This window comes from Pholcus phalangioides, unplaced genomic scaffold, assembly GCF_987345545.1.
Source record: "Pholcus phalangioides strain wild (caught in Gottingen) unplaced genomic scaffold, Ppha-v1.0 ptg000018l_1, whole genome shotgun sequence".
NCBI lineage: Eukaryota > Metazoa > Arthropoda > Arachnida > Araneae > Pholcidae > Pholcus > Pholcus phalangioides.
In genome coordinates, this window is record NW_028301611.1 from 21,440,236 (window position 1) to 21,455,735 (window position 15,500).

Consider the following 15,500-nt stretch of genomic DNA (forward strand, 5'->3'; position numbering starts at 1 on the left):
CTAGATTGCTTTGAATTTCTTGTTCCCTGTCGGGATTTTTGTAGTGAAATACAATGGTGATTTTGTTATGGTGTGTTGTATTTGCAGGGTTGTTAGTGCGTGTGACTGTGGTTACTTGTGTGTGTGTGTGTGTGTTCGAATCCAGACTGGGACGATGAGATTAGATAATTTTTTCCAACCTTTCTCCTTCCGTTTAGAAATTTTTTTTCTGCGTTGTATCGACTGTTTGTTGGTTTTGATTTTGTTCGCGGATTGCAGATGTACTTTAGATGGAATTGTAGAGAGGGTGCATAATTTCAAGCTTCTGACAAAATTTCAAGTGATTCGTATTGTAGCTGCTGCATGATTTTACGTTCGCTTGAAATGTTATAAATTTCATTTTAAATATTATACCATTCGTTGTTGAATTGCATCGTTGTCATCCACAGATTTCCCAGCGAATTCTAAGGGCAGCAACGAAAAATCGACCGCAGATTGTCCTTAAAACTTGGAGTTGTTGCCTTTTCTTTTTATGCATCCAAATTATTGATTTGTTTGAATGAATCTTATGGAAGATTTCATTTTTACTCACTTTTTATGGTTAGCCATGTACTGCTTTCCGACCGAGCAAAATACCACTTTTAATATTTAATGCAGTTGTATCCCATTATTTCAATTTACCGATCGGTGGAATTTGAATGTTCGGTTGAAGCAAGAGTTGTGAATACTTGATTTCTTGATACTTGATTGAACAGTTTTCATTTAAGGAATGTGTAATAGGTTTGGTAGAGAATTCGTGACCATTTCATCGTGCGAAAAAGTGGTGTTGTTTCCTTGTGAAATATCTAGGTGGCAGCACGAGTAGAATTTCTTTTTCTGAGCGAGAGAGAGGCAGAGAGGTTAGCAAATATATCTTCTGTTGAAAGGCCCTGGGTTCGAACCCCTGTTCGGCAGTCCACCATCTATTCGGGACTCGAACTTACTATTGAATCGTGTTGTCTAGAGCCTGGTTTTTATTTTTTTTCAGATGATTGCGTTTTGATTGTAGATGGTTTTGTGAAGAGCCCATCCTTGGTTTGCGAACTTACTCGTAAGCTGGGAAAATGAATGTAAAATGCATCGTTACGACTTCGGCCAGCTGAGGAATATGGACGAGGTGCATGTATATTAGTCCAAGACTAAACCGAGGGTTGACTGCATTTTTTTCCCTATGGTGTGGAAATGCTGACTGACGTAGGGTTTTTTGGCATTCCTTGACACTGTGTGAAAAATCCTAAGATTGAGTAGTGTATTCGAACATGTCGGATACAAATGTGTTGGACTGAAAAATAACATTGATTTTTACGATTTTGTCGTCAGATGTAATTGGGTTGTGTTAAATAAGTCAGCTTTTAGACGGGGTTGGGTTTTGCCGAAGAATGCTTTTGGATAATGTGTTTTTTTTTTTTGTAAGTATAATGCTTTTTTGATAAACCTAAATGACGGAAAGCTTGCCGTTTTAACCCTTTTCTCTCTTGCAGTGGTTTCGCAAATTGATTTCACAAACATGAATAAACATTTCATTGGCACTTGATCAAATTTTATTATACGTAAACAATAATAACAATCGAAAAAGAAACGTTTACAAAGCCAATTAGGTTTTTTTTTTTTTTTTGCTTTGGAAACGGGCGAAAACATATTGTCAATGGATTAATTAAACAAGAAAATTAATTTTATGTAGCCGGAAGTGTTTCGTGTTTTGAATAATAGTTACTCGGGAAAAAATATCTATCTTGATATTTTACATTTCCTGATGTGTATGCAAAAAATCATGAATTAAACTCATTTACCTTAAAATTTGTTAGCTTGCATAAATTCTAATTAATATTTTTTTTTCGATTGAATATCGAAGCGTGCACGTTGCATTGTGTTGCGTATTTAGATGTAGCCTCGATTAGGAAAACATTGCAAATGTTAATGAAATAAGTTGGTTTTATATATGCAAATATATCGGTGGGTGTCTGTCCAGACTTTTTGTACGTTAATTCCATTTATCAGATCAGATTTGTCAGAATTTTCTGAACGGACTGCATATCGGTGAAACTTGATGAAATTACAAGTAAGTAATGATGGGCAAAAATGACTTTTTTGAAATGCCTATTTTAACGTATTTTTTAAGTTTATTAGTTAACGAAAGAATTTAAAGTTAACGAAAGAATTGTTCTTTTTTAAATTTTCCAACAACCTCGCTAACAAGCTAATGCAAGTTTCCAATCTTTTATTTTTTTCTAACCTGTTGAAGTACAGAATCGTGCAGAAAGCTTCTTTGTAGTTTTTAGCAGGCAGGAAAATTTTGACAGGGAGGGCTTGACAAATCCAGGAAAAATTCAAGCCATGTAAAAAACATTGAAAAAAAAGTAAGTTTTTTATCATGTACCTATTGTGTTCGAAACATTATCCAAAAGCATTCGTTTTTTCACGGTTTCCATTAGCGTTTTCCAGTTTTTGATGCCTGTCTGTTAAAACAATTTTTCATTACCACCACTGCGATTACTTTTCATCTGTGTAAGCCAGAAGCCTGTGGTTCTCGATCTTTTTTTGCCCCCCTCCGGGACCACGATTAACTTCCGCCTCCTCCCTTTTTCAAGATAGGTTATTCAAATACTGTTTGGATAATGTTCAAATATTATTCGAAGTATAAATATTTTGTATTTAATAAATTTTTAATTTTTGGAAATATGGGAAAAGTCAAATAAACGAGATATAGATAAATAGAATCGTATAGATTATATACGATTGAATGAAATCGAACAAAATACATTACATAAATATAAATACATAAACGTAATACCCTTGCATTTATTTATTTATTTATTTATTTCAAGTGTTGCATAAAATTATTATATGATAAAACTTCTCGAAAATTTGGAGACTGTAATTCCACTTTTTGAGGCTCTGAACGGAGACGATGCTGAATAAAAGTTGGTATTTTTTTTAAAATGTGTCTTTTTTTTGTTACTACTTGTGATTATTATTTGTAATCCTTTAGTTTCTGTTTGTAGCGGGGAGAATTTCACGATATTCGTTGTCGCGGCGAGCATAAGGGTACCAACCAGAGTTTGATGTTACTCACTTGTTAGGAATCACAGAGTCGATAGTTTTATCCGTGCGCGTTGTGTGTTAGCCTTACTAATTGTTTCGTTTACACACGGAACGTAGCCAGCGTTAACGAATTTAGAAACTCGCTCGTTTTGTTTACCATCAATGACTAGTGTTGCCAAGAAAGAAAATGAATTTTCACATTCTGAATGGCCATGCGTCCCGGATTTTCAATGGGTAATTTGTAAGTAGGAAAAGTTCTGAAAAATTATATAAATCTCTCTCTCTGGATGGGTATTTTTGCTGACTGTGTGGCCGGTTTCAGGTACGCCTGAAACGAATTTACAACTGACTGTTCCTGAAAGACATTATCCACACGGCGTTTTGAGTATTGCCATATATTTTTGTTTGCAGTTTTCTCTACTGGGGAAATTCTATTTTTGGGAAACCGCAACAGAAAAGAGTGACTGGGGTGAATCCAAGTTCCGAAACACCCTTTTTAAGCTCATTTACGAATCCCAACTAGTTTCGGTGCAGTTTTTGAAGCAACGTTGTTATCCTTGAAAGTGTACAGCTTCAGTTTCTGACACCTGTGTGGAAGCCGAAAATCGGAGCAAGCAAGAGATTCCAGGAAGCTCTTTTTTTTCTTTTCCTCTAAATGACGGACGGAGGAAAAGAGCAACCGGGCTTTTGGTTGAAAAGGTTTTGTGCTTGTACGTTGAATTTTGCGAAAAATGATTTGAAAAGAATAACGATTACTAAGTGCGTTGATCATATACGTATTGATTACAGTATTGACCTCTTTCGATTTTTTATTACTACTTTGAGTGCAACGTCTATGCATTTAGGGAAACTCACATTATTCAACAATGTATACCGTTGAGATTGTTCTACCTTTTAATGAAATGCGTAATTTTTCAAGCCCGTTCGGATATAACGAATTCCGCAACTTCGTTATCAACTGTGTTGGCGGAACCTTCAGTGAAGAAGCCCCCCCTACTCTTCCCTTTGAATTATTACCCTGAATTCTGATATTTCTGTGATCGTGATGATATTTATGCAATTGTCGTTATGATCGTCGTCCGATTCAGCAACTGATGGGAAAATGGAAAGGAATATATTTTCATGAGAGAGGAAAAAAAAAAAACTGCCGCATTAGTAATCGGAAGAAATTCAATTTCAACAGTTTGGGTTTTTTTATTAATTGCGTTAAAGGAAATTTTTTTTTTGCTGAATGTCATCAAGTACTTAAGATTGATTTACGAGAAGTGCAGAGATGAAGGAAAAGGTATAATTACATTTATTATTGAAATTCAATTTGCGTATTCAATTACATATTTTTGAAATGCAGATGGCACCACATGAGGGACCCAGACCGATCTCGTTTGAATACAGATGAGGCGAATGAGGAGGAGTTGAATTATTACGCGGAATGGATATGATATATATTATTAATTTATAAATAATTTAATAATTTCCGTGTTGCTGAAACTTTCGTTTGTAAAAGTTCTGCAATCCCGTTTTAGCGAATGAAAATCTCGTTTTAACTGTTCTAATCCCCCCCCAGATAAGTCGTTACATATGAACAATCCAAAATAAATCTAGAATGCCTTACAACTGAATTTCGTTCAAACGTTCTAATCTGTAACGAAGAGTCCGTATTTCTCCGGTCTTATAACGTTCGTTTTTTTTTTGGCCGTCCCGACTTTTTGGCAAAAGTGTCCCGGTCGTTCCCGTATTGTACACGAAGCGTATTTGCATTTTTATTGAAGTCAAAGATTGACGTAAATTATGTTATGATAATTACAACTATGCATGAGAATATTGAACGTTTTTTTTTTTTTCGTGGAATGCATTTTAATCCACTGCAATTTGCAGTAATGCACCATTTCCCGCAATACTAATGTCCCGTATTTCTCTCGAAGAATTATTTATAACGGGATTGGACTCTATCATTTAAGCAGTTATTAGTTCCATCCATCCCTCCTCGCATTATAGGAGTGACTGCTCCTACGTGTCCATTCAAATGTCGTACTTTTTTCTCTCTCTCTGATTTTCTAAATAATTTGAAATTTGCGATTTAACTGCGAACTTAAAGTTATATAGTTCGGTAGTAATGTAAATTACGTAAATGATATATTCTGCGGCGTGTGTTGTTATACTCGGAAGTGATAGATGGCAGCACTTACTGATGCCTTACCTTAGAAAAATCTCTTTCGCGATTAATTTTGTTATAATTAAGTAAGGTAATTGTTAAGGTAATAATTAAGTAATATTCACAGAACTGCTATTATCAGAACTGCTGGAATTTTCAAAACGCGATTAAAACTTTGACGCATTCAGAATTCATTTGATTTGACCGAACGAACACTCGGGTGCCCCGGGCGCCAGTGCCCTCTTAACGCATGGGCCCACCCGGGCGGGGCTTCGAAAGAAGAGGGGCCTCACAAAAATGAGAATTTACCAGGTAGGGCCTCAAAAACATCACTTGGCCCGTAATGCTCTAAAAACGGTCCTGCAGGGCGCTGAACCAGAAGGGGCGCCCGATTCCCCCTTCGACTGCTTCCTGTACATGCAAGCAAGGGGCGCCAAAATTCTGGCTTGTCCCGGGTGACAAAGTATTTAATTGCGGCACTGCTTGGGACGACGCAGTAATGACCCGCATGAAACTGGTCACTCTGGGTGAGTGATCGTGATGGCAAACAAGTGAAAGTTTTGCAGTGATTGAAATCGAGAACGGTCGATGTATTTGAAGTACTAAAGTGTATCGCGAATGATTACGAAATGAGAGTAATTTAATTTGATTTAATGCAATAACCAAAAAAGAAAAAAAGGGAAGTTAAAAACGCTAACCATCGACAGAATGAATGCGCGGTTGGCGCGTAAAACAAGGTGACTGGCAACGCCCAATTGACAGGAAATGTCAGTTGAAATAAAGCAATCTCCTTTGTAATAAGTAATTACATGGAAAGTTATTAATTAATATTACTCGCGTACACCTGGGAATACTGGCGTACGTATCTTTCTTCGAAACGTCAGGCGATTAGCTGGAATGCTTCATTCGTTGTTGGAGTTCTTAACGGGCGTCTCTTTCTCTTTCTTATTCTTTCATTGTCTTATTGTGTGGCGTGTTTTAATTTGCCTGTAGTTATTGATCGTTCGCTGATAATAGCTGTTAATTAATTTTTTTCAGTAGTGTTTGGATATCACCGAAGCAGACGAGATACGTGGTGAGTAAACGGAACTGTTGGCCAATGTATCATTATGAATTAATTAATTACCAAATGAACAATTAAATGATTAATTAATCGATCAATTGTTAATTGGTTTTTTTTAAGCAGCGGAATAACTTTTAGCTAAAAATGTGGCCGAAATGAACGGGATAAGCAAACGACGCCGGGATCGAGGTTTAGTTATATACTTAATTGATTATATAATTAGTTAATTAATTAGTTAAAGAATGTGGGCGACATTCAGAAAAATTCAACATTACTCATTAAATTTTAATTAATCCTTGGTTTTCTGTAGAGACGGAGTAAGTAATCTAGTGTAATTTATGAAAAATATTTTATTAATTTTTTAAATATTATAAAATGCACGTGTGTACACACACACACACAGACACATAGATATATCTACTAAATACAAACATACACGTAGATAGGAATATTCTTAGCTTGTCTGTAGGGTTATAATTGCATGTGCCTGACGCGACGGCTTCCATAATAATTGATATTGTTCATAATAATTGTTATATACCGAAGTGTTAGACTGCTTGTTATGATGTTTATCATGCGGTTATATAATATGAAGTTACTTTATTACTCGTCGCAATGCATTTTACACAATTTCCTACTCTCTGTTTTTTTACTTCGTGAGAAACTGTTCTTACTTAATTAATGTGAGAAAGCATTCATTATAATCATTTTTGCGAAGCAGTTGAATTCTATATGATGTATGGGTTTTTTTAAATTGTGAATTTGATTTCCAGTGACAAATACGTTGTTATGAAGTTTTTAATTTTGTAAATGATTATTATTTCAGATTTTCTGCAATGTAAGTTACATATGTTGTTGTTACCCAGATGAGACTCATTTTCTATTTCCAGCAATCACAAATAGTGTATGTTTAGATGTGTGAGTAACAAAACGTGTTTTAAGTTCATTTTTTTCAGGAAAAGTGAATAACAGATGGATTCCCAGCAAGGTAGGAATTCTTTCAGTCTTCTCGCAAGTAGGGTATAATAATAAACTGTAATAAATGAAATTTGTGATATATTTTCTGTCGCTGTGCTCATGTAGAATGTCACACAGATTTACTTAATTTCATTGTAAGTTGAGAGCCTTTATGAAGCATGATATAAAGTAGTATTTGGCGAATAATAACTGAATGATAATAATTTCATTACGTAATCTTTGGTGAAATGGCACTATTAATGTATGTACATGGCTAAAAGATTATGAGGAATTTTCCGATCAGCTAACACCTTCCTTTTTTGTGATTTATCTCAACTAGATATGTCGAGAATAATGTGGGCAGAAGTGTAATTACTGTAAATTACTGGAGGATATTAATATGAAAAATTATTCTCAAGTTATTCGTAATCGATATTTGTAAGCACACGTATTGTGTAATATGTGTAATCTTCTCTTCGGGAGAGTATTCTTTGGTCCCTCGAGAGTGTAACTCTTATTAATGACTACTGTTATAAATAAATTAAATATTGTGAATAACTGGAAATTATTCACATGAACAATAGTAATAAATAATAATGACAGTTGTATTGAAAGCAACGAAAGAATAATAACAAGTTATAAGAATAGCATCATCCTTTATCAATCCAGTTCGGTTCTGCTTCGAAGTAATTTGTGAAAAGTCTAATTAAATCTAATTAAAATCTAATTTTGAAGTAACTGTTTGATCGTGAGGTGTTGTTAAAATTGCAATTTTTTTTCCGAGTCTATTATGCTGGACGCTGAAAGAATGTTGGATATTGATTAGTTGCCATTGAATTCATTGTGAGGTGATTATGTCGGTTGTTATCATTTAAATTGTATATAATGAGTGATTTTGTATCGTGGAAGAAAAAAAAATTAATATCACATCCATGAGCAGCACATTCTGAGAGTAATCTCGTTCTTGTAATGTGAGCACTCTACATGAATTTATTATTTGATTTATTATACGTACATTAAGGTAACATGACATATTGGAATTGATAAATTTTCAGAAATTTTGAAATTTGAATAACACAGAGAGAGAGAAATACATATTGCAAAATATTAACCCAAGGGATCATACGATCTGTTCAGGGTTAATTCATACTACTTGGTAAAAAAAAGCAGCACTCGTATCTCGACTTGAGTATGCAGAAATTAGTATTTATGTATCGCTGTGCTTGTAGTTTGAAGAAATTGATGTCACTAATTTGTAACCATAGACTTTTGATGCTGATTGAACTTAAAAATTGATCAGATTTAAAAAAAAAAAAAATAACAAACACAAACAATTATAAGGAATATACCCAGAAAAAATAAGAAAGACAGATTGCATTCTATTATCAAGAAATTTGACTGATATCTTTAATTCGTTGAAATTTTTTAATGCATTTTTCATTATCGTGCTTCAGATGAGTATATTCTGTAGGTGCGAAATAGTTTCTAGTATATGGTATATATATAGTATATATTATAGTTTTATTTGGTATTGCCGCTGCCGTGTTTGTTTCATGTTCCTCCCTCTTGTTTTTCTCACTGTTTGTTTCATTTTGAACTATGCAGGGTTTTTGTGGATAAATGATATTGTTTTATAAAGCTGAACTTCCTTAGTATTGAATCTATAGTTATGATATATTACAGTGCACTTTTTTTTGGGATCCATTTGTTGATTACTTTTTGCTAAGACCTTCTAACCATGGTAACATTAGTCTCGTAGTCACCACCCCAAACTGGGATAGCATGTTGTATAACTGACAGTACCTACATAGCACGCACTTAGCCGTCGACAGATGCGCGTAGGGACATTGAATTTTTTTCGGACATAGAAATTTTTTCGCTCTTTCTCGAAGAGCTGACGGTGCTTGATATCGGGGAACGCCGATGAGAATCGAGGTTGTCATCCGTCTCTCCGTCGCACCTTGCCGTCGGCAGATGCGCGTAGGGACATTGAATTTTTTTCGGACATAGAATTTTTCTCGGACATAGAAATTTTTTCGCTCTCTCTCGAAGAGCTGAAAGGGGACGGTGCTTGATATCGCGGAACGCCGATGAAAAGCGAGGTTGTCACCCGTCTCTCCGATGCACCTTGCCGTCGGCAGACGCGCGTAGGGACATTGAATTTTTTTCGGACATAGAATTTTTCTCGGACATAGAAATTTTTTCGCTCTCTCTCGAAGAGCTGAAAGGGGACGGTGCTTGATATCGGGGAACGCCGATGAAAAGCGAGGTTGTCACCCGTCTCTCCGTCGCACCTTGCCGTCGGCAGATGCGCGTAGGGACATTGAATTTTTTTCGGACATAGAATTTTTCTCGGACATAGAAATTTTTTCGCTCTCTCTCGAAGAGCTGAAAGGGGACGGTGCTTGATATCGCGGAACGCCGATGAAAAGCGTGGTTGTCACCCGTCTCTCCGTCGCACCTTGCCGTCGGCAGATGCGCGTAGGGACATTGAATTTTTTTCGGACATAGAAATTTTTTCGGACATAGAAATTTTTTCGGACATAGAAATTTTTTCGCTCTTTCTCGAAGAGCTGAAAGGGGACGGTGCTTGATATCGCGGAACGCCGATGAAAAGCGAGGTTGTCACCCGTCTCTCCGATGCACCTTGCCGTCGGCAGACGCGCGTAGGGACATTGAATTTTTTTCGGACATAGAATTTTTCTCGGACATAGAAATTTTTTCGCTCTCTCTCGAAGAGCTGAAAGGGGACGGTGCTTGATATCGCGGAACGCCGATGAAAAGCGTGGTTGTCACCCGTCTCTCCGTCGCACCTTGCCGTCGGCAGATGCGCGTAGGGACATTGAATTTTTTTCGGACATAGAAATTTTTTCGGACATAGAAATTTTTTCGCTCTTTCTCGAAGAGTTGAAAGGGGACGGTGCTTGATATCGCGGGAGGCCGATGAGAATCGAGGTTGTCATCCGTCTCTCCGTCGCACCTTGCCGTCGGCAGATGCGCGTAGGGACATTGAATTTTTTTCGGACATAGAAATTTTTTCGGACATAGAAATTTTTTCGCTCTTTCTCGAAGAGTTGAAAGGGGACGGTGCTTGATATCGCGGGAGGCCGATGAAAAGCGAGGTTGTCATCCGTCTCTCCGTCGCACCTTGCCGTCGGTAGATGCGCGTAGGGACATTGAATTTTTTTCGGACATAGAATTTTTCTCGGACATAGAAATTTTTTCGCTCTCTCTCGAAGAGCTGACGGTGCTTGATATCGGGGAACGCCGATGAAAAGCAAGGTTGTCACCCGTCTCTCCGTCGCACCTTGCCGTCGGCAGATGCGCGTAGGGACATGGAAATTTCTTTTGGAATTTTTTTGGAATTTTTTTCTCTCGACGAGCTGAAAGAAAGACGGTACGCTGTCGCGGAAGGCCGAGGATAAGCAGCTTCGACGCACGGCAGAATTATTTTCTCCGAAAATTTGCAATGTCCCTATGTGAAGTTCAAGACCACCAGCGTGTGACGAAGAGACGGCCTATCATTGGATTTGTTTCTAACAAGATTTAACCGCAGACATTAAAATCTTCGACATATTCTAAATATTTTCTGAGGTATCAGCATTTAAATTTTCCTCACGAAAATTTAGAATGCATTCAATATCGTCAGATGATTTAAAAAATGTATTCACGTCAAGAAAAAAAAAAATCAAATCAAACACCCCTGTTACTGTTGCATTAAACACCAATTGCAAGTATCAGTTATGGTCCGGTTTTATACAGGGTGGTATTTATCGACCACTCAATAATGACAAATGTTATTCCTTGTGAAAAACTAATATGGAAAGGTTTTTTTTTTTGCTTTAGCGTTTTAGGATTAAACAAATTTTAAGGGAGTTATAAAGTTTAAACAAAGCTTCGCCTCGACAACTATGGCAATTGAATTATATCGCAGAATTTACTACTCCAGGGCTCCCACTCAAAAAATTAGAAAAAGTAGGAAAACGCACGACTAAAAAGTAAGATGCGGAGGGTAACCCCCCCCCCCCTCCCTTACACAACATAATCATAGCGTAATGGAAGAAAATCCCTAAACACGTTTTTTTTTTTTTTTTTTCTTGGAAAAAAAAATTTAACAAATTTTAAAAAAAATTTAATTTTCAATTAACTTTTTCTTTCGTAGCACTATTCCGGTTTCCTATAAGATTCACTCAAGCCAAAGCAAATTGATAAATGACTTACAAAATGGTTACAAAAACAATTTTTGGCCAAAACAGTGTACTAGAAACCACAGATAATTCTTTGCTGTCTCTCCTCATATAAATTATATTACATTGAATGATGAATGTTAGCTACTGTCCAAGACTACGAAGTAATAAATACGAAATTATTTTCCCCATCTAATGACTACTATACTTGTTTAACCCTCAAACTAAGCAAATGAAAAATTAATCAACCAAATTGTCCACATACACCCCCCCCCCCCCCTCCAAATAACCTCAAAAATGATAAAATGTCTGCTTCGGCCGAATCATTTATTGCATTCTCCAACATTTCTAATATTTGGCTATTTATAAATAGTTGCCTGCTCAATTAAAACCAATTACACAAATTTTGTCGATAGAATTTGGTAAAAAAGTAGGAAAAGTAAGAAAAAACTAGAAAGTATGACATTTTACCAAAAAGTAGGGAAAGTAGGACGAGTGGGAGCTGATATCAGGTATATTCCCAGACGAAACAATGTAGTAGCTAACACTTTGTCACGCATCGCATATTGTTTCTCCATCACCAATCGACTATGATGTAATTGTCAACTCTTAATGTGATGAATTCCTTGTCATCGGCCTTCCACGATGTCAATCAAGCGCCGTCCCCTTTCAGCTCTTCGAGAGAGAGCGAAAAAATTTCAATGTCCGAAAAAAATTCAATGTCCCTACGCGCATCTGCCGACGGCAAGGTGCATCGGAGAGACGGGTGACAACCACGCTTTTCATCGGCGTTCCGCGATATCAAGTACCGTCCCCTTTCAGCTCTTCGAGAGAGAGAGCGAAAAAAATTTCTATGTCCGAAAAAAATTCAATGTCCCTACGCGCATCTGCCGACGGCAAGGTGCATCGGAGAGACGGGTGACAACCACGCTTTTCATCGGCGTTCCGCGATATCAAGTACCGTCCCCTTTCAGCTCTTCGAGAGAGAGAGCGAAAAAATTTCTATGTCCGAAAAAAATTCTATGTCCCTACGCGCATCTGCCGACGGCAAGGTGCATCGGAGAGACGGGTGACAACCACGCTTTTCATCGGCGTTCCGCGATATCAAGTACCGTCCCCTTTCAGCTCTTCGAGAGAGAGAGCGAAAAAATTTCTATGTCCGAAAAAAATTCTATGTCCCTACGCGCATCTGCCGACGGCAAGGTGCATCGGAGAGACGGGTGACAACCACGCTTTTCATCGGCGTTCCGCGATATCAAGCACCGTCCCCTTTCAGCTCTTCGAGAGAGAGCGAAAAAATTTCTATGTCCGAAAAAAATTCAATGTCCCTACGCGCATCTGCCGACGGCAAGGTGCATCGGAGAGACGGGTGACAACCACGCTTTTCATCGGCGTTCCGCGATATCAAGTACCGTCCCCTTTCAGCTCTTCGAGAGAGAGAGCGAAAAAAATTTCTATGTCCGAAAAAAATTCAATGTCCCTACGCGCATCTGCCGACGGCAAGGTGCATCGGAGAGACGGGTGACAACCACGCTTTTCATCGGCGTTCCGCGATATCAAGTACCGTCCCCTTTCAGCTCTTCGAGAGAGAGAGCGAAAAAATTTCTATGTCCGAAAAAAATTCTATGTCCCTACGCGCATCTGCCGACGGCAAGGTGCATCGGAGAGACGGGTGACAACCACGCTTTTCATCGGCGTTCCGCGATATCAAGCACCGTCCCCTTTCAGCTCTTCGAGAGAGAGCGAAAAAATTTCTATGTCCGAAAAAAATTCAATGTCCCTACGCGCATCTGCCGACGGCAAGGTGCATCGGAGAGACGGGTGACAACCACGCTTTTCATCGGCGTTCCGCGATATCAAGTACCGTCCCCTTTCAGCTCTTCGAGAGAGAGAGCGAAAAAATTTCTATGTCCGAAAAAAATTCAATGTCCCTACGCGCATCTGCCGACGGCAAGGTGCGACGGAGAGACGGATGACAACCTCGATTCTCATCGGCGTTCCCCGATATCAAGCACCGTCAGCTCTTCGAGAAAGAGCGAAAAAATTTCTATGTCCGAAAAAAATTCTATGTCCGAAAAAAATTCTATGTCCGAAAAAAATTCAATGTCCCTACGCGCATCTGCCGACGGCAAGGTGCGACGGAGAGACGGATGACAACCTCGATTCTCATCGGCGTTCCCCGATATCAAGTACCGTCCCCTTTCAGCTCTTCGAGAGAGAGCGAAATTTCTATGTCCCTACGTGCAGCTGCCGCCGACCAACGCAGAGATAGAAAGGGATGCCAACGACACTGCTCTCCGCCACTTTCAGGACGTTGCTCGCGGAGGGATTCGAAAAAAAAATTGCCCCTCCGTGCAGCGCGAACCCGAAAGTACATTCAGAGAGAAGCGGTAGCAATACCGGTCTTTGTGGGCTTGCTCTCTAGCATTCGTTCCGTTCGACCGACTACGAGATCTGAGGATAATCTTCTGTGGGGGATAAGAAGAAATAGAACAAACACACAAGTAATGGGGGTGGGGGGGGGGTGTCACATTGCTTGAGTTTAATATTATTCAATGGCTTATAAATAAATCTATGTTCCATCGAATCAAAAGATATTAACTAATAACTAAATACATCTGATTAGTTAGTGATATATATATATATATATTACAATTTTTCATTTTCTCTTTGCAAGGAAGACAGATGATAGACAGGCGTCTATGAATTTGATGGGCACAGTGATGTATGCGTGCCATTGCTCTAGTAGTGTGGAAGTGAGAAATGTTAGACGCTGGTGTGTCACCAGTACAATACCTCAGAAGAAGATACCTGACAGATGCAGTTCATCTAATTCGCAGTTAAGTCTTCTGTGACGAGTGAAAAGTTGTCCGGTTGTGTTTGTTGGTGTGTGTGTGAATTGCAGTTGGTTCGAGAAGGAAGAATAAAAAGGCATTGATATCTGTGTTACGCAATTGATGATGGTAATTAATAACACTTCAAAGTGAAAATCCGATATCACAAGGAAAGCATCTGTTGATCTCAGTTTACATGGCTGTGAAGCAGTAGTGTGTAGTGTTTGAACTGTTTTGTGCTAGTGAGAATTTTATTGTGATTTTAAAGTGTCATCATTGTGAGTTGTTGACACTTCTCTGCGGGTGGTGCACGGTGCAGGTGAGTTTCAACCATTTCCATGTTTCAACATTATGAAATGAATAATTTATGTCAGGGATTAGGTAGCCATTTCATGAAGGATTTGTTTATTATCAATTCTCTCCTAACGTAATCGCTTTGATTATTTGTTAATATACAGCAACAGCAAATTTGATACGAACTTGCACAAAAGAATGGAAACAGAAATACATGAGGAAATGAAACTTAACAAAATGCACACAGTCACAATCGAAATGGCCAATTTAAATCATCTGCAGCAATGGTTTTGACACTTAATTGTTTTCGAAGATTACGTAACTCTATTTACCTTTACTGCACACGAAAAATTTTTCTCAAAAATAAAAATATGCACGCTGATAATTTGCTATGAAAATTTGTAACATAACGTAAGCCGTGCAATGAACTAGGATCTTGTCCAATCATAATAATTAAGTAAATACTTTGAGAATGAAAAGGAAATGGAATGTTTTTGTTAAAATTCATGTACGGTTACACGAGAAACTGTCATAACTGTGAGAATATTTTGTATGTAGTTCATTGCACACACATAACAGTGATGGTTGTACAGCATTAAAAGTACTCAAATAAATGGTGTGGTTTTCAGTGTACAATGTCTGGCATAAGTACTGAAAACGAGCAAATTCTGAGGACATAACGTGTAATATCTCAAAAAACATTACTTATTATTCAAAATTTATTATTCAAAAATATTTACAAAAAGAAATTACTCTGGACAAAATTTATACTTCAAACCCCACTGGTTTTGTGGAAATCACACTTAATTTAAAAAATAAAGTACTGTCTGTGTAGTGAAATGGCAACCAGAAATTTGTGAAAGATCTGAAATCTGAAATCTCTTATGTTCATTCATTCGCATATGAATTTTCACAACGAGATGTTTAATGCATTACGTAATAGTTACATTATG